This window comes from Rhinolophus hipposideros (genome assembly GCF_964194185.1).
Source record: "Rhinolophus hipposideros genome assembly, chromosome: 26".
Classification (NCBI taxonomy): Eukaryota; Metazoa; Chordata; class Mammalia; order Chiroptera; family Rhinolophidae; genus Rhinolophus; species Rhinolophus hipposideros.
In genome coordinates this window covers 12,911,833-12,923,844 of record NC_138072.1, presented here as the reverse complement: position 1 = coordinate 12,923,844, position 12,012 = coordinate 12,911,833, and the positions used below count along the sequence as shown (strand labels likewise).

At 41.5% G+C, this 12,012-nt stretch overlaps 1 protein-coding gene across 4 annotated transcripts in view; it reads left to right on the top strand.

Annotated features, from left to right (window-relative positions):
• TP53BP2 (tumor protein p53 binding protein 2) overlaps window positions 1-12,012 on the top strand; it is a 144,978-nt gene that overhangs the window by 86,222 nt on the left and 46,744 nt on the right. The gene's annotated exons all lie outside the window — the stretch shown is intronic.

The following is a 12,012-nucleotide window of genomic DNA, read 5'->3' as shown; positions in this document are numbered from 1 at the left end:
TTTGCAGTCACAGACACGGTGTATAATATTCTGTCCCTTGGTCCCCTGCTTGTGTCATGGGAGAGCGTCCTAAACTTTCATGTATGGGACAAACTGAATTCATTGGAATTCATAATTGAGTTTAGATGGTTTGGCATATTTTGTCCTGTCAGGGGTCCAGGCATTTGAAAGTGTTAAGAGCAGCATGCATCCTATTTTAGGTTAATACCTGGTTATGACGTTAGGTTTGTGATATGAATGCCCAGTAATAAATGCGGGCAGTGGACAAGGGTGAAGGATTTTGCTGTTAAAATTTTTATTCCTGGGATTTACATTTCTTTGTCTTGAAATAACTTTTGCAGTTTGTGAGTTTTTCCTAAAAATAGGAGTAAGACATCAAGTGTTGCTTGTTGCAATATGATTTCTTCTTTAAAGATCAGTTTCATGTCAAGGTATCCTTTGGGCTGTCTTAACACTTGTGAACATTTTTCTCCTCCCAGCTGCATGCCAGATCATCAGAATTTATTTAAAAAAAGTTAGGTAGCTCTTGAGACTATGTTTAATTTAGCAGTATGGTTCTTTGATTGCTTTTCTGATGTCAGAGTAGAATCTTAACAGATTGGCAGTGTGGTGGCATGTGTACCAGCTTTGAAGCCCAACTGATGCCCAGTATTTGCCCACCTACTACCTCTGTGACCATAGGCGTTTTTTCTTTTTTAATGATTTGTCCCTCAGTTTCATTATCAGTAAAATGGGGATGATAATAATATGGAACCCTTAGGGTTGTGAGGATTAGAGTTACTGTTTATGAAGCAATGAGAACAGTGCCTAGCTTGGAATAGTTGCTTAAGAGCTCCTCCTCCTGAATTTGCAGTATTGGTTAAACTGGAGATTCTTATCCTGGCGATACATAAACATATGAAACATGTTCATTTAGTAACCTCATGTTGTATGCGTCTTTATCCTGTAATCATTTGGGTACTTGAAAATAAGACTATTTTCTTAAATGTATTTCTCATCTTTAGCTTTTAATATGGATTTTTAGTCCAGCATTAAGTGAGGTTTTGAATGTATTACTCTGAGAAATTCTAACCAACTTATCAGGAAAAGCATTATAATTAATATGAAAAAATGGACACTCACAGAATGTAGACAGTTGCCTTGATACGCTTTTTTGTTGTGATGAAATGAACATATTTTAAAAATGAGCATTTTAGCCATTTTTTAAGTGTACAGTTCTGTGGCATTAAGCGTGTATTCTTTGGTTTCCTTTTAAAGGCATTCTCAAAATAACAGTTTGCTATTTAGACTGCATTATACTAAAAATGTGCAAATAAGTTGTGTTCGTGTATTTTCTCACCAAATGGTAGAGAATCAAGTGATTTTCTTTCATGTGGGACATGAAGTGATAATTGGCCCCAAAACTAGAAGGGGAAGATGCAGTTTAGTGGGCTAACTAAAAAGAAGTAGACAGAGCTGAGAATCATGGTAGAGGTAATGAGGGGGTACTGCAGAAATGGGTGTGCTGATTACACGCATTTTCAGATACCTGCCAGAGTCAGTATCTCTGTTTCTGTGATACTTCCACAACTTGGCGAGGAGAAACTGGTCAATCTAATACTTGACACCTTCTTTTCTTCATTAAAGAAGAGTTTATTTGCAGTTTGAGAGTATGGCTTTTTAGTGAGTTACTCTCATATTTGATTGTCAAATGAAAGGAAATAATTATTAAAAGCAAAATTTCTCAGCTGTTTAAAATTATATCAGATGTTTTTTTGTTCCTTTTATTTTGCGAAGAGTTATAGTCAAATATTTTTATGAAAGAGCTTAGCTAACTCTAAAAGCCTTCGCTGTTCTTTTTAGATATGGTTTCATAAAATTTCCCGTTTTCGCCTGCTGCTGAAATGGTAAACGAAAAAAGCCTCCACAGAAAACCAGACAGCATTTTGCGGGGCCACATGGGGGGCCGGAGACCTTGAATTTGCCTCTGTCTCTCAGTGGATGTCATATATGTGGCATTTATGTCCAGCTGTGATGGAAATGTTGTCTGTGCTGTCCAGTATGGTAGCCACCTGCCACTACTGCGCTTGAAATGTGACTCATGGGACTGAGGAGCTGAAATTTAGTTATTTAATTTTAATTATGTGCCTGGTGGCCCCGTGTTGACAGAGCACTCAGTTTGACCAAGCAGCACAAACAACTTTACCTGTGCGTCGCGTATTTGCAGCTTCACATTTCCATGAGTACTCTGAAATGAGATTATACCGTGTTTCCCCCAAAATAAGACCTAGTTGGACAGTCAGCTCTCATGTGTCTTTTGGAGCAAAAATCAATATAAGACCTGGTCTTATTTTACTATAAGTATTTACTTATTTACTTATAGTAAGATTGGTTATTATGTTAGATTAGATTAGATTAGATTAGATCCGGTCATATATTATAGTAAAATAAGATCAGGTCTTATATTAATTTTTGCTCCAAAAGACTTATTAGAACTGATTGTCCGGTTAGGTCTTATTTTAAGGGAAACAAGGTAGGTTTCTAAAGGTAACTGTGCAACTTGTTCAGCAACACAGACCAACAGCTTAACTTCTGTTTAAATAGTTGTATTATTTTTATGTAAAAATCTGGTTTTATTTGTACATATTTTCCAAACTGAAATTGTGTTTTAAAATTAAAAAGCTTTCAAAAGCTTTCAAGCATTGGAATATTGTATTTATATGACTATATACCATGTGCTGAAAAAATTCTTTTTTGTGGTTGAGTAGTAATGTAGCAAGTTAGCTTAGGTTTTATTTCAGAATAACGTTTAAGGTAGGTTCTGTATAGAATTGTGATTCTCAAAGGCTGCTAACCAAATCATCTATTTAAAAACATGTGCAAAGTATCTTCCATTTCATGTGCTGTAGTGAAGTTCGCCTTGTGACTTCTGCTATATTAATTAAAAGCCAAAAAGCATTTAAAATTTTCTGTATTTTAATCTGTTTCAGAGAAACCAGGTTTAGACTTTGAAGCAACTTAACAGAAGTGTACACTTGCTTATCATTTAAAAATTAACTTAAGAGTTTTTTTATCTGGAAAGGACATGGAGGGTTGTATTCAGACTCTGCTTCTAGGAAGAACTGTTTTTCCCCCTCTTCATGTCTCCTGCGCCCCAGCAGCAGTCAAAACAATAAAACAGAACTTCTCTTTTCTGGAGCTTTTAAGGAATACTGTAGACCTTTATCTCCTGGTAATCTACCATAGTGCGAGGCACTCCTTAAAAAGTCTTTGCAAAGCTAGTTGAACACTGAGCCTTCTCAAGGCTCATATGTTGTCCAGCCTCTTTTCAGCTCAGATTGGGTAACTACATACCAGTACACGTTGTTATGACTTGCTGTGTGTATCATAACCCTCTCTACTGAGTTTCTTGAAGAAGAAGGGTGGGATATGAGAGTTTAGGAATCCAGAGTGCTCTTTTCAGCTCCTGCCACTTCATTAAATCAAACATTATTAAAATACTTGTTTTTTTGATGGTATGCTGGGTACTGAACAGAACATTGTTCTGTAATTAGAGGTAATTGAGAAAAGAAAGCATGGATGACAGATGGGGTATGAAATGTATCTTATGATGGAATGGTAGGTGAGACATTAAAATTTTACTTCTCACTAGGGGAGAGCCAAAACGTTTTAGTCATTAGGGGACCCTTTAGGAGTACTGAGTACTCAGGAGGCAGTGATTCTTAAAGCACTTTCTATATTGTCTTGTCAAAAGAAAATTATCAAAGAAATGCAAAATCTAAGTGTAATTACATTGTGTGCAGGAAAAGTAGCTTCACTGACTCCGAAGCTGTGGTTACTTAGCTTTTTTCAACATAAAGTTTATCCAAAAACAATTGATTTATTTGGATAAGAGAACCAGATTTTCATTGAAAATGTTCATTTGCCAGTGAATACTGAGCTTTTACTTTTGAAATGCAGTCTTCAATTGTTTTAGAAACACATTTATGATTATTACTACTTTACTTAAATTTGAAACACTTCAAATAAAAGTTCTAAGGTACAAATTTAGATAGATAGTAGAAAATCTTAATGAACAAACTGTTAGGTTGGTGCAAAAGTAACTCGGTTTAAAAGCTTAAAAATAATTGCAAAAACCGCAATTACTTTGCACCAACCTAATATTATAAATACCAGTATAAACTACTAGTGGTAATAATAAAAAGTGGTTGAGACAGTTTACTGACCCTCCACAGTGGAATGAAGCATTTCTGTGTAAACCGGTGCCGTTGTAAGCCCTGCGTTATAATTTCCCACCCAGGGAAGGTAAGGAAGCTTCTCCCAAGAACCCTTTCTATGCCTCCTAATGCTGCCCAGTGATTTAGCTTGGTCCTCCCATCTCATCCTGTATGGCCCTGTGAAGTGAGCCTTCTCATTCTCAATCAACAGATAAGGAATTCGAAGCCCAAGGGGCTTCAGTAATTTGCTCCTGGTCAGCAGCAAACGAGATGTGAATCCAAGCCTTCCTGCTAATAAATGTTCTTTGAGATGGCAGTGCCTAGATTAGAATATTTTTATGTACTTGACAAACAGTGGTCAAGATTGTGGATATGGCTAATGATAACTTCAAATATTGCTTTGCAGAGCATAACTGTAATTATTTTTGAAGTAGGAAAAGGAAAGCAGAGACATCTTTCCATATTTCAATCCACACTGGATGAGAAGATTGGTAGATGGTGCTCTTATCAAGTTGCGAATGATAAGTGGTGATTACCTCACCCTGTGCAGTGGAAACGGCTCAGTGACCATTATTTTTTTCTACCTCTGATACTTCCGTAGACATCTCAGCTCTTCCATCTGTGCAGGGAAAGAGAAGGGGTGTAGTAATTGCCTTTTGTGTGAGGGGTGTTGAATAATCTTTCTTCATAAGGTGTCTTTAAACAGGGCTTGAAGGTGATGATGTAGGAAAGAAGGAATCCGGGAAATAGCTGTGTTGGGAGGTCGAGTTTAGGGAGTTGTGCAGCACCTGCTGGGAGATTGCCGTCATCGTTCTTCAGCCGTGTCCAGTGGCTTGAATGGTGCAGCAGTGACCTGAAGGAATGCCCACTGCTGGTGGCACTTTGAGATGCAGTGGAGTGACAGTGTCCGCACAAGCTCCTTCAGGGTTGTCTGTATAGTAGGCACCGTGATTCGATTTCATTGGAAATAAACTAGGGACTAATTTTGAATGAAATTTCATTAAATTGTCGCTCTTCATTCTTCCTCATTAACCTGTTGATTGTTCTTGGATGGTCTTTTGGGGACAACATCCGTTCAACAAGTACTTAGTAAACATCCACTGTTTTCCAGGCACTGCCCTAAGTGCCACGGATCCAGGAAAGAATAAGACAGTTTTCAGAGAGCTCACCTTTCCTGGAGCTTAGTGGAGGGCTTGGACGGGGGAGAAATAAAAACCCCTGAGAGTGGGATTTCAGTAGGATAACGTGACTGTGGCGCTGGTTTCGATTGCGTGGCCATCGAAGAGACAGTTCAGCTGAGCCCTGAATGCCCAAAAGGAGCTGGTCCTGTGTGGGTTTGTGTGTGGAGCATGGCAAGTAGGCAGACTTCCTACGGGCTGGAGCCAAGGCCTGGCAGATGCAGTGGAGGCCGGTGGGCCTGGGGCGTAGTGGGCAGAGGGGAGAGTGGCAGCGGCCGAGGGAAAGAGAAGGGCAGCACAGGGGGTGGGGGCAGAGAGTGTAGGTGGTATCGGGTGGGGTGTGGTGGCCACCGGGAGAGTTGTAAGCAGTAAAAAGGATATAATGTGACTTAGAAAAGACCCCTCTTGCTGTGTGGAGGATGGATTATGGGGGTGTCAGAGTGAAAGAACTGGGCAACGTGGGGAGCGTAGGCAAGACTTACGTCATCTGCTGTAGGAAAGTCTACAGAGAACCACCTCAGATGAATCAGAGTTTTGCTTTATCCCACCACGTGCCCAGCTGATAGATGAACTGGATGTGAACTCAGTGAACACACTTTGTCACGTGTTCTAAGAAGCATTTATAAGCCCCAGGGGTGAGAGCAGAAACTGTAGCACCCACTCAGGGTTGGGAAGAAGATTACCCCATATCCACAAACTCCTTCCCGTGGGACTAAAGAAAACCAAACTTTTCATGTCATCAGGGAGCGCTGAAGGGCTTGAGAGAAAGCCTTCTCCTGTCACTGGGGTTCTTTGACACCGAGGAGGGGGCACCAGTTTTCTTAAGGAAGTCATAGCCTTCAGACTGCTTTACACCAGCCACACTTTTGACCACATGACCCTACCGGCCTGGAAGCTTCTGACGCTTTCACCTAAAAGTTCCTTGACCATTTAAAAAAAAATCATAATATCTTCATTTTATTGACAGAGATACAGAGTAGCCAGTGATCTAGAAAATTCAAGTCAGAGCTGACTTCACTTCTAGAAAGGGTCTCTTCCAGCTAGTGTTTGTCTGCACCACAAAGTTGAGAGGATAACTGCTAGCTCGTTTGTGACATGTGGGTCATTTTCGGGTAATTTGTTGATTTCCCGAAAAAGGTTATTTTAGGTAACATCTTATATTAAAGGGAGATGGGATCCTTCTCTGGTAGGTTTTACTTGTTGCTCTCAGTGGTGGACTGGGCGCCGTCCCCCTTTCCTTCCATTCCTCCATTTTCCCCCACATCTTGCTTCACTGTGTCACGGGTCCCTGCTCGCTAGTCCCCGGGCTCCTCTTCTGCTTTGCCCGTCTCCTGCCTGGGCTGCTGGGATCCTCTCCTTATTTATATCCTTCCCTTTCCTGTTCTCTGCCGCTCGGCCCGTTCACCACACTACTTCTGCGGCGGGCTTTCTGCCGCAGACTCTGTCTCTTTCTCCACCATAACTCTTCCAGACTGACTTCTATTACAGCGTAGAAGGTAAACTCCCCAGCTAGATATAAAGTGTCTTTATTGTCTAGCCCCGGTGGATGTTAGCCTTTTGGTGTCAGTGATATCCTTCCATTCCAGATATTTAGCCTCACAGTGGGAGGGACGGAAAGTCTCAGGACACCAGCCCAGTCAGTATTTCAAACACGGTGCCCACTGTGGGGGAGAGGGGAGTAAGTAGCAGTGGTTCATGGTGGGGGGGGCATCATCCGCTCGCCCCACTAGCCATTTGGCCTCCTTTGGAGTTGTGTTGAGTTCAGGAAGGCCTCCTTACTGCCTCACACGTGCTCCCAAGGAAATCTGCACTAGGACTGCTGTGGGGATGGAGGGTACGCGTCCCACTTGCTCCAGCAAGTGGTACCCTGTTGTATGTGGCTGTCCATGGCCTGCTGTGTGCCATCTGACTTTACCGTGTGTGTGTGTGTGTGTGTGTGTGTGTGTGAGTGAGACAAGCTTTAGACACTGAAAGCTTTTGCAGCACCTCTGTGGCTTGTGGTTTGAGAACCACCTGTCCCTTCTTACTTGTCCAACCCTGCTCCCACCGTCACGTTTCAGCAGTGCCAGGGTGTAGTCTGACCGTCTGCCAGGTTTTCTCACGCTGCTGTGCCTTTACGTGCCCTGTTTTCCTGCCTGGACGGTCCTCTTCCTGCTTGTCTTACTCATCCTTCGGTTTCTAGCTCAGTAGTACTCCTTGAAAGGGAGCGGTGTTTCTTCCTGGTCTCACTGGATGCGGTGTGGACCTCCACGCGGAAGTACTCACGTGGTGTGTATTTTGTTTGCGGTGTCCCCACATTGTTCTGTGTGCTCACCGAGGGTGTGGGCCGTGTCTTTCATCTTAGCGTTTCTAGCGCTGTGTTTGACACGCTGTGGGGATTTCATAAATACTGTTCGGGTGAATGAATGTTTGTTTTTGTTTTTAATTTTCTTTGATGAGGGTAGTTCTCACCCATTTACACTTATGTCCATTAGTGCCCTTTGAGCTTTCTTAAAGGTTTTCACAGCGCTGAGATCTTTGAAAATGCAAGAACACATCCGCAGTAAAGTGTGAGGTAGAAAGGGAAGGAAGTAAAGTGTGAGGTAGAAAGGTAGAAGCGCTGGATTGCTTGTACTCATTGTAGCATGGATGGTGCTTAGAGAATAAAAGTGACAAATAGAATGAAATATATAACAGATCCTTTATATAAAATAAGGCACAAGCCCACAAAACAACAATACTCGGTTTAGAAGAAAGCACGCCAACATTAAATGTACAGAAATGTTGGGGTATGAGTGGGGATTAACTAGTTAAATATACGGATATATTTTTAGGTCTTTTCTTTGTTGCTTATGATAGATATTGAAAGCAGAGTATCCTAAAGTGAGTTGTCTTGGAGGATGTATTTAGAATTGGAAATCTATCCAAATCGAACTTCAGGCATAGTTGAAAAGGAAAGAAAAGATTTCTTAAATTATCCTCAAATAAGCAGAATGTTTTGTTTTCTTCATTTGGGACACTTTCTGGCTTTGAGAAAGCTCACGCTGAAATGACACCACAGGCTCGCATGTAAACATTTCTTGATGGCTAATGACACACTGTGTCGTGCCCTAGTCTCCTGTTAACGTTCCCGTCCTCCGGGGAACTTTGAATCTCTGAAGCACGGGATTGGTGCAGTGGAGCAAACACATATTGCTGATTTGCTGTGTGTGAGACATGAGATAGCATTTTTGGGGGAGGAGACAAACTGGGAGGAAGCATTTAAGGACCAAGACGTCTGTCCTAAAGGAATTTATAGACCAGTAAGACAGAGGAGAGAGGGATACAAACAAGTACAGTGTGAGTGGAGAAAGTTTGCTTCTGGCTGGAGGGGTGTGTGTGTAGATGTGTGTGTGTGTGTGGGGGGGAGATGGAGGGGATTGGGGGCAGTTTTATGGTTTCCTTGAATGATTGTAAAAAGACGAGGGAAAGGGTGAAGGGGACAGGTGAGTTCCTCCAGGGAGAGGAGTGAGGAAAAGTGTGGGTTTCTTAGATTTCTCATTAGTTTGAGGCTGTGACTGGAGCAGATACTTTAAAATAAGTTTTAAGGCTTAATATGTCTTGTAATTGAATGGAAATTCCTTGAAATTCCAAATATGCAAAGATAAATGCTAGTGTATATGAACCTGTGATGTTTTGATATTGTTATTGGGTTAATTGGGGTATTTCAATTGTTATATGCTGCGCACATTAGTATGACTGCTATCTGCTGGTTAAGTAACTAATGCTGTACATGATTTACAGCACATTACTCAGAAACCTCGCTCTATGGTACCTGCTTATGACTTCTCTAATGCAGTGGTTTTCAAACCCAATTGTTTTGGCTGGACCCCACCTGAAGGGTTACTGATTCCGGAGGTCTGGGCCGGGGTGGGTGGCAGGGGCGCTGAGACTTTCTGTTTCTGACAAGTTCCCAGGTGGTGGCGGGTTGGTCTGGCGGCCACACCCGAGAATGACACTGGTGACTTTCCTCTTACTCACAAGGCCGTGTGCCTCCTTCATGACCTACAGGCCCTGTGTGAGCCAGCCCTGTTTACCTCTCTGCCCTCCATGCGGGCCTGTGTTCCTGATCCCCTGGCTTTCTTTCCGCTCGTGGAACAGACCGAGCCCCTTCCCGTCTCATCGCCTTTACACGCAGTGTCTTCCCCAGACGTTTCAAGCAACTGCTCCTTCAGATGGCTGTCCCCCTAGACGCTTCTCCTAACCACGACGAGCCACCTTCCTTTTTCTCTGTCACATCGCTGTCTATAACTTGCTCATTTATTATCCATCTCTGCCCCCTGCCCCAAATAATACAAGCTTTTCCGTCGCCATAGTCCCTAAACTGTGCTTCGACCCCTAACAGAACATTGGTAGACGCAACTCATGGTAATTGGTGAAGATTTAAAAAGCAGTTAATGGCTTCGGGTGTGAAGTCAAGGCCAGAGAAGTCTGAATGGGCCTCTGTAAGCAGTGACCCTCTGGTAACTGGGGAGGATTGAACCAATCAGGGAGGCTGGAGAGTTCCTTTGAGGGGAAGGACTCAAAAGCTGTCCCAGCCCCAGGGAGGCTCCACAGAGACACTGCAGGCTGCCCACCTGGCAGTTGGGGAGACGTGGACGGGCCGCCCAGGCCGGGGTGACTGAGCAGCCTCCCCACAGCCGGGGGGGAGCGTGTCTGAATCGGGCCGAGCTGAGCAGTGTGCAGTGACCACTGGAGCCCACAGCCAGGTCTGTGCGGAGCAGGAGGCGGAGAATCCCCCACCACCGGCAGGGTCTGCGTCTCATTTCTCACCCCTTCCCATGCTGGAAGCCATGCTTGGGCTGTGCGGCCGTGTGCATGCGAGAGAATGGAAGATGCTTTGGTGGATGTTACCATTTGTTAATGAAATACCCTTTCCGTATCCTAGTGTTAAGAGGTGTTTTCCTTACTGCGGTTATAGGAAGCCTGGTGGCCACGTCCTCTTCCAGAAAGTAACCTGGAAGACCTTCCTTCATGAGGGGTGCAACACGATGTGAAAGTGAAGTAATAATAGTTTATCTTTCTCTCTCCACAGAGGAATTATTAAACAGAAAATCACCCAGACTTTTCTCTCATCTCACTTCTAGCATTATTACCTGCCTGTCCCTATAGCGAGTCTCCTGTCAGTTAGTTGTAAGATTTGGGGAGGATTTATGTCACTCTTTTTGCAGATTGTTCATTTTTCTCTAAAGGACATTTTTCTTCTCCCTCATGTGATTTTTTTTTCTCTTAGGTGAACCTAAGGGATTTGAAGGTATTATTGTAAAGCTTAATTTCTTTCCTTTTGGTGACAAGGCACATCTTCTACTCTTGGTTCCTTTTTTCTTTCTATGGAACATCACATGGTTTTTTAAATCAAAGAACTTTTAGCCTCTGACAAAAAGTAACTTTCTTATAAATGCCCTAGTCAGTTTTTTATTTTAATTTCTTTTTGGAAAAGTGTTCCAAATTTTAATCTGCAATAGTGCCTCTTTGAAAATGAGTTGTTCTTAATTAATAGCATAATATTGTAGTTACAGTGACTACATGTCCTGTAAAAATGCAATTTTTAAAAATAAATCCCATTCTTTTTCAATGAAAATTGTCTGTGACTATGGGATTTTTGAAGGGCGAACCACAACTTGGGCATCAATCACGTGCACAATGTGTGGCGGTTACGTGGCACAACTTAGTGGCACAACTTAGTGGCACAACTTAGTATAACATAGTGTTTTAGCTTTCCCAAAAATTTCTTTCTCTTCAGATTGATAACTTTAAGAAGCAGAAGCAGATAACGACCACATTTACCATTTTAATGAAATATTTTCACATTCTTTTATCAGTTTATATTATGTTCATGTACTTTCAAATTGTAAAAATACATTAATATTGAGATTTAAAATTTGTTTAAAGTGACATCTATACCTGCTCTCCTAATGCCACTGATTTCATTTGTGTCCGTTCATATGCAGGTATTTTTTAAATGGTGATAATCTATAACTTATTAATAACTTATTAATAATCTACAATTATTCTGTTTTGTAGCTTTCTCTTACCATTTTTTTAACACGTAGCTGGGTCATAGTTCTTCCAGCAAATGTTTTAACTTTTTCATGCTTAACTTTTTCATGTTGCTGGATATTTAGTTTTCCATCTTATTGTTTATAGATCTAACGCTGGAGTGAAAATCTTCAGGCAGTTACAGTTTTTCTTTATTTCAGTTATTTCTTTAGGATAAATTCCCACAAGTAAGGTTATGAGGTGTATATAACTTTATATACTTTTGATACATGACTTTTGATACATATACTTTTGATACATGACTCCTTTTACTTTCTAAATGGGATTTTAAACAATGTATCACCATCATGTCAGGATTTTTAGATTTTAAACAATGTATCACCATCGTGTCAGGATTTTTAAGTGTGTCACCATCATGTGGTTGAGTGAATCAGTTTTTACAATCTCACTTCTTTTGGAGCTTATCTTTTCATTGAAAACAATTTAATAGTTGTAAGTGGTACCTCATTGTTTTAATTTACACATATTCCCCCCAGGTTTTATCATTTATATTATCTTATATGATCTTCAGTTATATCTTCTGCTCTTTAGTTTACTCTATCATTTATCGATCCATCTCT